Genomic DNA, 17,400 nt, shown 5'->3' on the forward strand with positions numbered 1-17,400 from the left:
TCACGGATAATCGATCTTCAAAATTATTTGTTTATAACTTCAAAACATATAAATTTAATTGTATGATTGTACAATACCTACGTCTCTAAAACTTTACTTATATTCCTTTTTTTTTAAGTTGACGATGAAGTATGTTCACCTAGTTTCATGGACAAACTTTGACAGTATTTTTAATTAATTACCTAAGTGAGTATATATTATTTAAAAAAAAAATAATGTTATAAAAATTATTCATGCGTAACACCATAAACACGACTTTATATAAATGTTTAAAGCACATAGGCAATCAAATTACTTATGCTGTTGGTAAATAAATAATTTTTTTATAAACATGATAAGTTTCTGACGACTATGCTATATTATATTCGACAATATTATTTCAAAATGAAAACTCGTTTTTCCTTTTACTGAGTAATTAGTTACTGAATAAATATTTAAGAACTTAAATTCCCTATAAATGACGCGTATTATTGTTTTGAACGATTATTTAAATAACCTTATATCTGTATAATATATATAAATAAATAATAGTATGATATGATTCATTGCAATATTTATTTTAATTAGTATTCTCAATATTTATAGTAATTTATTTCAATGTTGACTTATTTGTTGTTTTCGAATGGACCTCACAGATTTTATAAGGCTAATATTATATAATGTTATTATCAGCACTTTATACATTGGATTGTGTATATCAATAAAAAAAAATGCATCACTTTATAATTACTTTTGTTCGCAAAATAATTATAATCAATACAATTTTGACACATTTAAAACATAGGCATAAATATTTATAAACTATTATGATTTAAAGAACCTATTAAATGTTTTTAGCAACGTTAAACTGGAAAGTAAATTTAATATTGTAATTATTAACCAATGATGATGATAATAATAATAATAATATTATGTAACAATTTCATAAAAAATTAACATTAAATTGTGCTGTTGATGCAGAAATTATATTGGTGGTTGGTGTGGGGGCTAAGCTTTTTACGTCAATTTTCGTTCAATAATTACATGGAGCCGAATTGATTTAATTCCATAATTTCGTCTACACAGGATACTTATCACTTATTGTTATAGCGCGACTAATATAATATTATATTGGCATACACTCTAAGGTTAATATTATGTCCAACACCTATCACGTTATCAAATCATATATTTTAATCGAATAACGACCCGACTGATCCATACTGATGGCTTCGCGATAGGTGAGTTGAGATAGAGCTTGTACGCACAAGCAAGTCGCAGTATATCCTGTAATTGTATTATATAGTTCTAGGTAAGTTCACAAGTAGGACACTTACAGTGAAATTAGACGGACAGCACAATTCAGTAATTTCAATCTGTAGGCACTAATGGTGTTTGGTTGAATAATATACTTTAGTATTAAATAGAATATTACCTTTCAATTGTTGTCTAATGCTTAACTCTTATAATGTATAATCGTGAGTACTCAAAAAAGTTTCAGTAGTAACGTTCATTGAAAATTTAAAACCTAATTAATATTGAAAAGTGAGTAATCAAATTCCTGTAAAAAAAAAAAAAAAAACATTATTAATAATATCTAATTAAAATGTTTGTTATAAAATAATTAATGTCATCTCGGATCTACATCAATATATTTGCGTATACATATTATTAATTTATTAACATTGACTGCATTATTATATTGAGTCCATCTAATCGATAGGTTTTTTAAATATTATCGTTAACAAATTGTAGTACATCGTTTCAAACGTTTAATAACTAAATATGTATAATGTGTATACATTTAACACGTTATATTATATGCTTTGTTCGTATATTATGTTCTGGCATTTAAAATGTAGTAAAAAAAAAATGGTTTACTGTTGGTAGGTGTACGATTATAATGAATTGCAACATAACACGCTAAACATTTTACCTTCGGAATATTTTCTGACACGATCTATCATCAGAGGTCATAACTCATATCATATTCCGACTAGGCACACAGCGACTTTATTAAAACACCTATTTTTCCGGAGCTCAATTGAGCATGGTATTATTATCGATACACACCGTTTCTGTAGTGATTTTTGAACAACATAAAATACCTAATAGTGGATTGAGATTAACGACTCTAAGAATTTAACACAAAAACAAAAATAAGTGAACGCGACTTTTCTATTGCACCAACAAAGTATGTTTATACAAGTAACTTCAGAATATAATTATAATATATAGCCCCCAAATAAAAAGCTTTTAGATGTAACGAATACAAAACAGTTATTCGTATTTAAATAAAAAATTGTTGTACACTGGCTTAATTATACAGGTTATATATGTCACATCCACATATTTAAATCACTCTTTTCATGAACTGGATATCCAGAATTTTGTCGAAAATACATTATATGGACATCCATTTCATTAAATGGATAATACTTACCTATATTATATACTTAGTGTAAATAAACAAGATTGTTATGTTATTTTGGAATAAATAATTCTATGATATCATAACATTATACTTTTTATATTGTTCTATGAACGAAAATATTAACAGAATAATTGATTGATTTAAATAATAACTAATAAACTATATGTACCATTACATTTTTCTTCCTCATTATTTATTTTTACATGACGATTGATTATGATATGTATCGACTGTTACATATCATATTATTTTTAAACAAGCACACCTATTTGATTGGCAAGGAGTTTTTGCCTTATACGAACAAGACAAAAATCCTTACACTCCTGAAATATTTTTAATATAATTTATCACATCAAAAGTTTGACATTTTTATCTACTTGATCAGAATTGAGAAATTGAGTTGTTGATTTTTTTAAAAATTCACTATTGAACATCCTTTTGCGTAAACCATATTTTGTTCCATGTTTATGAAACCCCTTTTTTTAAAATTATTATTTAAGTTAATTAATTAATTATTTTGTTAATATTGTTCTCCATAGAACTGTATAGAAAAGTATCGTTATATTTTAGTTAGTATGATACGATATAATTATTTATAGCAAAATAACATATCAATATTGTTTCATAATAAATACGTATTATTGTCCATTTCATAAAACGGATGTCCATATTATGTATTTTCGTCAAAATTTACTATACGGACGAATTATTCATAATCTAGATATTCAGTTCATAAAATGAAAAATTTCACTATGTGGATGCGACATAGGTATATATATCAATATTGCACAATTAATCATTTTGATAAATTTCACTGAGGCCACGAATGCACATTATTTATATTAGTTCATTTGGTAGTAATAATAACATACATTATACTTATATATTATTACTCACAGCAATACTGTAAGCACACGTAGTAGTATAGTTAAATCAAATTAAATTGTTCATCAACCCTTTGTTAGGAAAATTATTAATTGTAGTTCATTATTACTATAAAGCAGTTGTGAAATGACATGCCAATGAAGTAATAAAGTGACAGTGAACAATATTAAATATGCTATAACAATATAACTTATATTATGATGAGGTGAATCTTTCTTTAAATACATTCTACGAATATTTCCAGTAAAATACATATTATAATATAATATATAGCGGTAATATATGAATTCGATATGATAACACATTATTATTATAGGTGGTCATACTATAAATTAGGGTCCACGCACAATAATGCGATAAAAGCATTTGAGACGGATTATAATATTTTCATAGTAGCTCAAAGTGATTATCTCCGTGAAGACAATACTCGTATTATGAAAGTTGGTGTAGCAATGTTATACATGTAAAAAATATATAGTATACCTACTTACTATTATTTATTATATTAATTATTAAAGTATAGTTTTTTTTTTTTTTTTTATAATTTCAAAATATACATTGTTCGTTTCATATATCTATATGATTTTTGTTATAACTGAATACACATATAAGCGCAATTAGGATTTTAAAATTGTAAAACTCGACCTCGACTTAAAATTATTTTTTTAGTACTAATGACCTTTTTAGTGCGTTAAAAATGTCTTAAAACGCTTACCTACGCCCTACCATAAGAAATTAATATATACGCCACAGTTTTACAATATTTGTTTATACTGATAGTGAAAATACAGTTTGTCTTTGTAATATTTGGCAATCAGAGAATAAAAAATGTTGTATTAATTATTTGAAGTAGTGTCACTGGGCACCCTCTTCACTCACGTCATCAAGCTTTGTTAAAAAAAACCATCAAAATTGCTTATTGTATATATATTTACAGATTGTATATTTTCTTTTTTAATAAAAAATAAAAAATAAAATAAATAATAGCATTGTGAATAATTTTAGAAATAGAAATTCAAAATGGAGGAAAGTGTTAAAATTAGTTTATTCCATCAATATCTTCAATATAATATTACCTATACTACAAAAAAAAAATATATATATATAAATTTATGGCCCATTATTATTGATCTGGAAATTATATTAAATTAAAAATATTAAATGGGTGTAATGATATATACATTACGATACATCATTGCTTAGAATTATAGTAAAATTTCAATACAGCAGCATAGATAAATGTTGAAAAATAAAATATCTTTAATCATTAAAATACTTTTAGATTAAAGAAAATAAATAGAATGTTATTTATACAGCTGTATAAACATTTTAAATAAATTACTATTAATTAACTCACTCTTGGATTCTTGACAGTAAATAATCATAATCTTTGCAGCTGTATAAACATCAATTATTTAGTACATATTATAACAATTTACTTATAATGTCACGGAAATGAGTAAAGTGGCAACTCGCTAAGTCGAGTACAAAGTCGGCCATCAATATCTATAAAAGCAAACACGACAATCAACACCGCGCTCAGTCATCCAGTAGCTCACCCAATATCATATTTTTAATAATTTGTTAATTTTATATGTGTCGATTTTTATAAGTAGAAATACATTCAATTTGCTGTAATTATTTTTACCGACTTGTTCAATTACAACATTTTAATATACATCTCACTATTCTGGTCAGTTAATTTCAACAATACATTGAATTATACAAGATACAGTTTTCTACCAGTGGATTCTTCGAAAGGTAAGTAAAAATTATACATAACAAATATTCTAATACATTTATTTATTTGGAAACTCTCGTACTTATCCTCCGTAATATATTTCATGAAGTGATGAGTTAAAAATATATAATTATAATTTAACATTTAAAATACTTTTCCATACTATCATTTTTTTACTTAATATTTTTAACTCATTACATGTGTTAATAGAAATATTATTGTAACGTAATAGTAACACATTATGTTTTAGATAAAAGTGTTCAATCATTCGTTATAAGTGCAAATAATAATAAATTTATATACAAGTTTCCATGAACGAAATAACCTGATGTATAAAAAAGCATTTTTCGTAACTTTTTTCTTGTCATACTGAAAATAAAACACATGTATTAGGTATACATATTGTATACATTATGTATAATTATTTTTTTTTTTTTTTTAATTCAAAATAAAGTGTATAAAAATGCTGATTTAAGCCAAGTAGTTTATTTTAGCAATTTTTTTTAGTATCAATATTTTTTTTTTATTAAAATAATTTGATTCGTCAAAACTTTATTCAAAATATTTTGTTTGGAAATTTTCAAACATAAGTAAATCTTAAATTATTTATTTTCCGTAATTTTTTCATACGTTTAAATAATATATATTATTTTCATTTTTAATTTGTCAAGTCTTTGTCTTTCTGTTACACCCTAAGTAGGTAACAATTCTACGTACACGATTTTCTACATAATCTAATTTAGATTAATCGTAACAGCATATCATTTATAATTATTACTCTGTTAAAATGCTAGTGCAGACTTGTAAATTTTCATTTACCTAATAGATATATTAACACAGAAAACCTAACATAATGTTTTAATAATCCATTAGCAACTATTTCCAATCTTTTAAAAGAAAACAATTTTCAGAAGTTGTAAATATTATTTTTTACAGGAATTATATTAATATATTTCGACAACGTTTTCATTATTTGTACAAAAAGAAGATTAAATAAGTTTAAAGAAATAAGTTGACTCAAACCTTTAAAATTCTGTTGCCTTTTATGATTTGTGTAGCTATAATTTTAAAACGCATTAATGACAAGACTGTACTAGTCATTACGATGCTTTAGCTGAATGTAAAATGTCATTAAAAGTGGTATTTTATGTACAATATAAACCTTGAAGATGTTATTTTTTGTTGTTCGATGTTGTCTTTCTATATTTCTTATTAATTTGATAATAGATCGGCTCACTTAATCGATAAATACCATACTGTAGATTACAGTAATCGAAATTAGTAAAAACTATTATATAAAATAAAGTAAAATTGACTGACTGCCATTTTTTACATTTGATCAGACTTTTGACTGCTATGAGTCGAATTGACAATTTTCATAATACACGTGTTTTATAGACATAAATCTGATGTATACAAATATATATGTTGTGTGTGTTATTTAATTATGATTGACTGAATTTAAAACTTGCCTCAAGATGATTAAAATTGTGTTTGTTCTGTCGTGTATAAATTCCATAATTTCTAAAACTCAGTTATTTGAAGTCATGCATGACTATATTCCACCATATTATTTTATTTTATTCGAACACGTAAAGTAAATTGCAACTTACATTAGGTATTGGAATATTTGAAAGCCTGACAAATCAAATTTAAGTATTTGACATTTTAATCTCTTCTCTAAAAATGTTGTAAAAAAACAGCATTTTATTTTTTTTATTCCAGTAAGTAATAACTTATAAATTTCAAAGTAACTGATAAAAGCTACATTAAAAAAATATAGATTATAACTATTGTAAAATTATATGTATAATGTTTATTTATACATTTAAGTTTGAATTTAAGATCAAAATGCGTATCATCTATAAGTTATAACAATATTTAGGTAGGTACATTATGTATAATATAAATAAAATATAATTCAAAATATCAGTTTTTTGTGTAGAGTTCATAATTAATGAGCTTTATTCCAAGTAAATACTATAACAAAACACATGATATTATATTACATTATATTGTATACTACTTTAGTTATCTTGAATAACTATAAGTATTAGTATCGGTAATTTAATTGGATTCGAATTGATCATAAGTTGAATGAGTATTATTATATTTTAACTTGGAAAATATGTGATCACTTAAGCTTAAATAAATAAATTCAATATAATCCATTAATTTTATTGTATTTTGATTTAAAATAATAATCTTAAAAAATTGTTTCGTGTCCTTAGTATAATGAATAAATGAATAAATATTTCACCACAGCTCGATGTGATTAAAAATGTAACCAATACCAGTAAAATACTTTTGAGTATAAAAATCAATCACAATAATTGCAATAATTGTTATCAGAGAACCAACAGACCCTTTTGCATCACTTGTAATAGCGTTTAATAATAATTTATAAATAATAATTGTTATTCATTCCATTTAATTTGTATACATAATGAACCTATCTGCAATCTGTACACTGAAATTGATTTGTAAAATACAGTAATTATAATTTAAATATAACTTTAAAAAATGTAAATATGTACGTCATTTTTTTTAAATAGCAAACTTCTTTACGCAATTTTACCGAGAACAATTAACTGTTCAAGCATAGTCTTTACAAACACGCGTAGGTACAGCATCGTATAAGTCTAATTTTGCGATGAAAAATATTTTATTTGATCTATAGAAATACTGACAAAACGACGAATAATTTAATTTTAAAATTGATAAAAATTTTTTTTAACTATAATTTGTCGTAGTATATAAATATAGGTACAATTAATATAAAGCTAATTTTCTAATATCCCATTCCTAAATACCATCAACGAAATTGCAACGAATATTATATATTATATTGCATTGAATTTATAATATGCAGATAAGCCATACGAATTGCTATTTTTAAAATATAAAAAATAGTCAGAGGCAAATCCAACTGAGAGAATAATATTGTTTTATATTATATTATGTAGTTGAAAAATATTATTGTTATTTTGTTCTGATTACGACGCACAATTTATTTCCACTAGCGCGGTTATAAATAACTATTAAAAACAATATTTCGAACTTATTACATTAAATGTTTAAAGGTAAAATATTTTCATAAATGAAATGTTAATGCTAGATTTATGATCCTCTTTTAATCAATTTTAAATTAAGATTCAAGTCTTTAGTAAACTCGCCTTCCAATTAAAATCCACTCATAAAAATGTTCATATACTTAATCTACTTGGAAATCCGTAACACAGGCTAAAAAACATGGTGTCGTGATCTCTTATAATACTGTATCTTTAAATCACCACTGGAAATCTATAATATATTAATATGTAATTGAATCGGTGTGTCACTAATGAGTGGCTTCTTCAATGTTTTCTCTTTTCTTTTCATGCAATATATATCATTACTTATTTATCAAATAATTGTATTATTCATTTTTTTGTATAAATAATTTATCTATGTATATAAAAAAAATATATATATATATAAAAGAAGTTTTTCTTTCACAATTAATTTAGTTTAATTTTTATAATATACTAAGTACAATAATATTGTTATATTACATTGTAATATTATATGTTTATAATCTGTTTTTAAATTGAATTTATTTTTACTTAACAGATTTAGAATAGGACACACGTGACTTACCGGCTTACACACGGGCACTTAATGGCTAAGGAAGAAGCTCCCTCATGCGAAGTCTGCGGTGTCCAAATATCAGTGAAACATATCATAACAGAATGCCTAAAATATCAGCAAGAACGACAAAACACCGGATAGGATACGACCCTCGACATCGCATTGGGACCCAATGCTGTGGAGAACAATAAAATTATAGTTTTTTTGAAGTCAACAAGCCTACCCAATGCTGTGGAGAACAATAAAATTATAGTTTTTTTGAAGTCAACAAGCCTTTACAACTTAATTTAATTATTTACAAATGTTTTCCTCCTTTTTTTGTTTTTATTTCTTTCCTTTTTATATAAATACTAAGAAACTAGAAACTGTACTTTTACGCCAAATACCTCTTAAAAAAAAAAAAAAAAATATTATTTAAATCTTAAATCTTGTAAACCTACCATAATTTATTGTAACTAATGGCCATGTATAGTTGCCGAATTTATTTGTTCAAAAGAAAACAAAATTTATTTTATTTTATTTATTCGATGGTCTTTCAAACCTCGTTGCGTATAATTTGGTTAGTTGTTAATATATTGTTATTAATTATGGATAATTTATTTTCATTATCTGAATTATTGTTTGTACTTAATTTTAATTCTCATGTTTCAAAATTAAACGCTTAAATACACATGTGTAATATTTGTGATAATTAAGTAAAACTTATAACTAGGTATTTGAATTATTTAGTGAACGGCTATTTAAATAGTCAAAAAGATAATTTATGAAGTCCAGGGAATCTGCAGTGTTAAAAGTTGTTTCACAGTATAATTAATCTGTTGCTATACAAGTTCGAATTTTTGGAGCCATTGTATAGTATGCCCGAATAATTGAGTGGTGATCTCAACGGGCATCTTTTGAAAAGAAATTGGATTAAATATGCTTTGATGATTCTTTATAATGATTTGCTCTTTTTATTTATGTCTATTTCATAAGTCAAAAGTATAAGTATAATAATATAATTTAAAAGTATAATAATACAAAAGAATTTTATATCTCTTAATTGGAAATAGTTTTGTATACTTTTATACAATTAGATTGGCTATTGTAAATTAAATGACTTAGATAGATTTTTAGGAGATGAACACGTCAAAAATTTAATACATTTGTTATCATTTACAAAAATGTATCTTCACGTAATTTACTAATTTGAAAAAATTTTGGTTATTTGCACCAGTTGACAAATCATAATTTTTGAACATAAATCATTTCAAATAACTATTGTTCTAGAATATGAATTAATGATTGCATAATTGCATAATGCAGAACCGGCTAAATAATATAATACGCTACGGGTATTTTCCGCTTGTGGTGAATACTAATACGATGTTTGCTATCTTATCTGTTCTACCCAAATATCCCAAAATGTTCAAATCCTTCTATGAAATTATATTGTTTTGAATATTAAATATACACTTTTAAATTTAAATTTCATTAGAACAAAAAGACAATTTTTACTTTTTCAGATTTAAATTCAAATATTGTCATTAGGTGATTTAAAAATGTCTTACGAAATTCTGTTATACATTAAGATTAATTGCCATTTGCCAATCAAAAATTGAATAGTTAAATTTACCAGTTTGAGGTATCAGCAAATCGTGTAATATGTTATATGCAGTATTTGTAGAATAACGTTAGGTTCGACGGTTTTACTTCAGATATCAATGGACAGAGGTTTTTCGTAGCTTCATCGTAATAATGGCGTTTGAAATGGAAACATAATTACGATTTAACTCATATTATTTCGAAATTTTAAAGTCTACATTTTAATTTTAATTTGTTAATGTAATGTAAATTTATGTTTAATAGATTGTATTTGTATATTTGCATTTTCATTGGAGTGACAAAATCTACGAGTAGTGATCTTTATAGTAATTTTTAGATATACTTGTTTATTTTGTATTAATTGTTTTTTAGTTGGGCGTAATTGTAGTATCGAGAATTGAAACAATAATTCTAAAAGAAATCTAAAAAAAATCGAACATATGAAAAGTCGGTAAATAAATCAAAAAATCTAGAATATTTTAAAACTAAAACATGTATAGAAAATTCCAAAATATAATACAGAAAATTTAATATTTTTTGGTTATTATTTATATTATTTTAATTATCTATTTATAATTCACACAAACTACAGACATGTTTTTTTTTTATTATTCTTTTATATATATTTAAGTAATTTACAATCTATACAACTATGTACATTGGGCAAATTTGATAATTAATATAATATGAAATAGCAGAATTTAGTATTTAGGGGCAGGCACTCAGCAGAACCACCCGACCAAGAACATTTTAGATGTCGTGGGCTTTTATTTTTTTGTTTTTATTTTAGCAGGTCTCTAGGCCACTGCCTTTTTAGTCTTCTGTGAACTACAGACAAGTTATAATCAATATGTGTAGTGACATAAAATAACATTAATTATATAATAGCAAGGTTTCCAGCAGTGACAACTGACCAGTAATTAGGTTTTTAGTTCTCCATTAGTTGATCATTTTTTGTTTTAAGCATCTGGCAGGTCTCTTGGCCATTGTCATTTTAACTTCTAAGAATAAGTGAGGCAGAGGATAGAATTTTAATTAGTGTATCTGAATGAACGCGAAGCTTAAGTGGAATTTTATGTAATGAGATTTGGCTAAGTCGTTGAGGGTTGGAATATTCAGATCTTTGTAGAGGTTTTTTTTGGTTAAATACCAAGGGGCAGAGGTTATTGAGCGTAAGCATATGGATTGGAATGCTTGCTGAGTTTTAGTGTTTGATGGCTTTGCTGGCTCCTATAGTTTGGATGCCGTAAAGTCAAGCCGGATGAATTATCGATTTTTATATCGTAAATTTGTTGGCTAGAGAAAGTTTCGTTTCTAATGGGAGTCTCAGAAAATGCAGTCTAGAGTTCACTGATTTTCGTTTTTGTTTTAGATGCGAGCTCCAGATAAGGCGCTTGTCAAATATTAACCCAAGGTACTTTACTTCGTCTGATCAAGGAATTACTTTTTTTTTTATCGCGACAGCTGGCAATCAGAATTGCGCATTTTATAAGTTACATGAGTAGATTTGTTTTCATTGATTTTTATTTTCCACCGTTTTGTCCATAATTTAATCATATTTAGGTGATTTTTGACCATCCGACAAACAGTTGAGGATTCCAGATGTGACGCTGAAATTAGAGTGTCATCGGCATAATATGTACCAAGGAAAGTTTAAGGTATTTTAGGGATTCGTTGATGGACATGGAATTAAGAAAGGGAGCAATGTCACTACCTTGTAGGACATCTGCTTTAATACGAAAGCTCAGCGGTTCCCAACCTATGCACCGCGAGCTCAGTTAAGGGGCACCACGGCTCATCCTATAATTTAAAAAAAAAAAATTAAATTACATATTAAAAATTAAAAATGTATTGTAGTTTAAAAGACAAAAAATTGTTTTACGTACAAAATTACTTAGCATACTATCTGTATATCTAATATTAAATATAGTGTTTCTAATATGTATCGAATAATTCGATAATAGATAAAAATATTGTCAAACTTATTATAATTTCTTGATAATATGTTCAATAAAATTACTTAAATCAGTTATGAATGAAAACGTGTTTATTTTTATCACGTTCTTCGTGGTGTTCACAGAAGGGCGCCTTACAAAATGTGTACAAGCAAAAGGGCACCGGCTAAAAAGGTTTGGAACCGCTGCGATAGCTGATTAAATAATTGTCGAGTAGGTATGATTTTATTAATAAGAAATATGATGATGGGAGAAACTTTTTTAGTTTGAAGAGTAACCCTTAAAAATCTAAACAATAAAAATCCTACAAGATGTCCGGAAACACTGTGGGACAGAATTCTTTCAACTCTAGTACGTTGGAGATCTTATCGACAGTGCGATGAAGTTGGTGGATTTTTGATTGATTGGTTTGAAACCGAATTTGGGGTACTAAATAATATTAGTTGCAGTAGTAAGGAGGATGAGTCTTTTTAAGAGAATTTTTGAGAAAGTAGAGATAAGACTTATTGGTCTTTACGATGCAAAATTTTGAGGAGGTTTGCATGGCTTGAGAATAAGTATTACGATAGAGTACTTCTAGAGGTTTGGAAAGAAAGGTGGGATATTAAGTATACCTACTATGGCTTTGCGTGGTAGGATTAAGGTTATTATTTTATCAATATCAAAAAAATAAAAATACTATTCACATTTTACAAAAACTATTCTAATGATGCACCTATTTAATACGAGTTGTTTTAGTATGGCCCATGTCATTATTTAGTAGGCACATACCTATAAAATAAAGTTATAATAGTTTATTGAAATATTGATTGCAAAATTGAACCACAGCGGAAAATTATATATCATATATGTTTTAGTATTAAATGTAATTTAGATTTGATTTTAGTTTACAATTCAATAAATTATTAACTAGGTAGTTGAAAAGTTAGTTTTATGAACTTTTAACTAAGCTACATATTAACTAGTTACTTTTCCAAAGTAATCATCTTAAAACTTCTAACTTGACGAGTTAAATTTCTATTTATAAATTATAATATTGTATTTATTCTAAATAAGCACTTCCTAATGATTGTACGGTTGAAGCGTTCCTCGCTATTTCTGGAGTGTATGATTATAATAGTGACTAAATTTTCGTGTGTAGAGACAAATATAAATAAAACATATTATATGAGAAAAATGTATTGAATATAATTGAATTACTTAATTTGTAATAAACATTAATCATAATGTAATAATTGCATATTTATACAGGATATAAGTTTTATGTATAGTAAAAAATGGATATTGAACAGAATATTTATTATAAAAGTAACCATTGTTATGATAAAAAACATAACTAATTTACTCAGTAACCCTTCCATGACGTGTGTTGTGTTTATACTATTATTACGAATTAATAGTAGTTATTATTAAATTTTTTTTAAATAAAAATAATACAATTGTTATTAATGATTTATAAAAAAAGTAACTGATTTTTATTCAAGATTAGTTACTTTTTTACCAATTAACTTATAACTTTTTGCTTTTAACTCTACTAATATTTTTATACATAACTCGATGAGATAAAAAAAAAAAAAAAATATTTAACTTGTCAACATTAATATTACTTTTATTATTATTACACGTGTTAATGTGTAGGTTTCTACAATAATGGTAGACCGGTCGTAAATAGTACGTTATACAATTAATAAATAGAAAATAGCAAATGTTATTGTTTCATAGTGTAGTTACATTTCTAGTCGTTCGCTGCAGAGTAGTAAGCCAATATAATATATGTAATAGGATGTCTGAAAAACTGTTGGAAATCTAAATGTATTTTACGGGGGTTTCTTGTGCACTTTATTCCCATCCGCGCGAAAAGATTTAATGGGCAATTTAGCACCTAGACACTTTTTCAGCCTCATAATGTAAGGCAGTTTCTTTTATATATATAACATATATGTATATTATATATATATAAATACACAGCGTATCAAGTGCTCGTAAATATTGTGTGCTTTTTTCTCTGAGTCCAGCGATCTCTATCTTCCGAATTTCACTGCATATACGTACTGTACTGTAATATAATATACCATTTTATTAAAAAAGTATATACAGAGTGGTTCACCGACTATGCTTATCCCTCGTTAAATTTTAAGCACGCTTTTAGAAAATATATCAAATAAGTTCTATGATAATTGTGCCATTTAAGAATATTGTTTTGAAGTGGTTCAAATTTATTTTGTTCAAATTACAATTTCCATTTTATGTATGAGCTTTTTTTTTTAAAATATAAATGATTTATATTTTATTATATAGGTATTTTGACTATGGCTGTCCAATAAAATGATAACTGTTTGAAACAATTTCCAAAAAATATTAAAAAGAACAGTTTATGAACAGGGGCATAATTTATCGATACATTCTGCGTGTTCTGCTGTCTACGCCTCGGACGACAATACGTTTTAAAAAAAAATCTCTGGGGTAAACAACATTTTGTTTCCTGAAGACCATCTAACTATTTAAGTATGATTTATATTGCGTGCGCCACACCAACAGATACTACGTGTATTATTATAACAATAACAATGTTGTTATATTTAACGTTATTTCATAATATTATATAAATAATATGGCGTTACTTTAATTCGGTCGACGATACGAAGTCCACGTGAAGTGAACGCATCGAAACGGCAAAGTAGAGCTCTATCGTATATTGTTTGTATCGACATAATGGCGTGTGGTACCTGCTGTGTAATAACGTTGACAGTCAAAGTTATTTATTTTTCAATTAAAACATACTCGCCGATCCCGTGTCCCAACCGACATGGATTCCGGTCGCGATTCTACAGTTTTCATCCACACGCGTCTGTACTCGAAATGGGTTCTGGGTTTAATAGTATGCACGCCCGAGACATGCTCACAGTATATACAGATCCTTAACATAGTTTATGGGTCAGTTGAGTACATGCACAGCTGGTTATGATCTCAAATGAACAAATTTAAAAAAGGTCTAAACTAGAAATCGTTAAATAAAATAAATGTATTCTATAATCTTAAGAAAAATAATATTTTTATTATTACTGTGATTTTAAACTGGAGGAAATAATATTTAAAAGAGCTCAGATCATTTACAGTGAATAGTGCCTTGATATTTGTAAATTAATTAATTAATTTGATCGAACCTTGCGAAAACACTTTATTGTATTGTAAGACATCGAAACCACGAGTTCAAAATACCACAGTGACAAAACGATAAAACTACACAGCTCAAAATAGATCAATTTGATTAATTGTGAAAACTGAAAAAAATATTCATTGTATGTAATAATAAATCTGAAAAGTCTTTTAGACCTCAAAGGTCAACATATTAGGGAAATTTCACATGCAGGTTATACCTATTCAAGTCACACTGTGGCGTACAAATCGCACACCATCACAAGTTTGTAAGTAATCATTTCACATTTATAATTAAGAAATGATAATTGATAACTAAGAAAACCTCCACGTTAAAATTTATGATAATACTGTTAAAGATAGAATATGTGCACATCGTTTCAAAACACAAAGTTAAAATAAATTAAATATTACATTTTTTATTCATATTGTTGTTCGTTTTTTTATACCTATAAACAGGCAACATTATTGGACAAAAAATAAGAAATTATTTATTTAAAAAATTATATTGTAACAGTACAAACATTTTTTTTCGATGAAACAAGGTGAAAAATACGAGAGTAAAATAATACAACGACGATCGTGTAATATTTTAATGTGGGAAGAATAATACTTTGATATTATGATTGTTATTCTGAAGACGTTGTACGGATACAAAGTAATTTTAAAATATAGAGCTTGAAGCAACAAACAAATTTATGGATATTAGCAATAATAAAAAAAAAAAACAAAAATAAATCAAAATAATATAAGAAACGAATTCAAAAGAAGCAATTCATCAAAAAAATTGATTAGTTGCATTTTATTTTTCGTTATGTTTGCTTATTTTACTTTTACATGTCATAACTACATAAATAAAATAGTACTTTTCAACTTTTCTGTTTTTAAAAAGAAAAAAGGCATATAACTATAATTCAAATACAATTTAAAAATTTTACACCCTAAGAACAAACCAATAATATGTCTTATTCAATTTATTCACAACGATTATTTTAATAATTAGTCGTAAAATTACATTTAAAAATAATGAATAGTTAATACATAAAATACAATTAAACTATTATATTATCATAATAATTTTATATTACTGGAACGTAATAAATATTAAATAATAGAACGTATTAAGTAGAATAATTCTTAATTATTTTATGAATCTAATTTTTTTCACTTGTTTATGTTTTCTTCAATTTCCAAAATTTATTTTTGTAATTTATTCAATTTTAGCAGCGATACTGTTTAAATATTTTAACAAAATTAAATAGGGTTCAGGTGTAGGTATAGTAGTTACTTATCTGAATAATTATACCAAGCAATCATGGTCATATTAAATATTCAAAAATTAATTTAATTACTTTTATAAACAATATGAATATTTAAATTATTATTATTATTTATTATCTAATCGACGAAAATAGATATTGACTTTAATAACGAGATTATCTATTTATCTGATAAAAATGTTAAGTTTTCTCATAAATCTTTTTTATTATTATACGGAAGACGGTGGTTTTAAAATCTAGTGACCTTTATAATTGGTATTTTAAGTTTTATGGCAAAATGGCTGAACCCATAATGCCACAGCCTAAACTGAAACACATAAAACGCACTTAGAAAAATCGAACCTAATACTTTTGATATAATTTTGTACCTACTAAATGATTACAGCATAAAACTTATGGCATGTATATGTGTATTCAAAATATAGGTAGACACTTTTCCATAAAATGTTGTGTATGAAATAATTATTGTATAAGATTTAGAAATAATCCTTGTTGAATAAATATACTTCATATATATTATAATATTGTGAAAGTTATGGTAAATTAAAAAAATAAGGTTTTGTGAAATAAATATCATAGATACTTTGAAGGTTAACAATCACATTAACAATAACAAATTTAAATCAAATTACGTACAATAATAATATAATAATATTTTTTTTATAGTTGGCATTTTAATTGAAAACTTGTGTATATGAACAACATTAAACATATTATAATATAAACTTGAAATTATTACCATGCCTCGATAAAAAA

General features: G+C 25.7%; 1 long non-coding RNA gene across 1 annotated transcript; it reads left to right on the forward strand.

Moving 5' to 3' along the window:
* The first annotated feature begins 4,817 nt into the window (after nt 1–4,817).
* LOC149055944 (uncharacterized) lies at nt 4,818–9,609 on the forward strand. Its single transcript, XR_016191552.1, has 2 exons — nt 4,818–5,059; nt 8,652–9,609. It is a non-coding gene; the product is annotated as an uncharacterized LOC149055944 (long non-coding RNA).
* Nucleotides 9,610–17,400: the final 7,791 nt, after the last annotated feature.

Source organism: Diuraphis noxia, unplaced genomic scaffold, assembly GCF_037042655.1.
Source record: "Diuraphis noxia isolate RWA-SAM2 unplaced genomic scaffold, SU_Dnox_SAM2 contig0004, whole genome shotgun sequence".
Lineage (NCBI taxonomy): Eukaryota > Metazoa > Arthropoda > Insecta > Hemiptera > Aphididae > Diuraphis > Diuraphis noxia.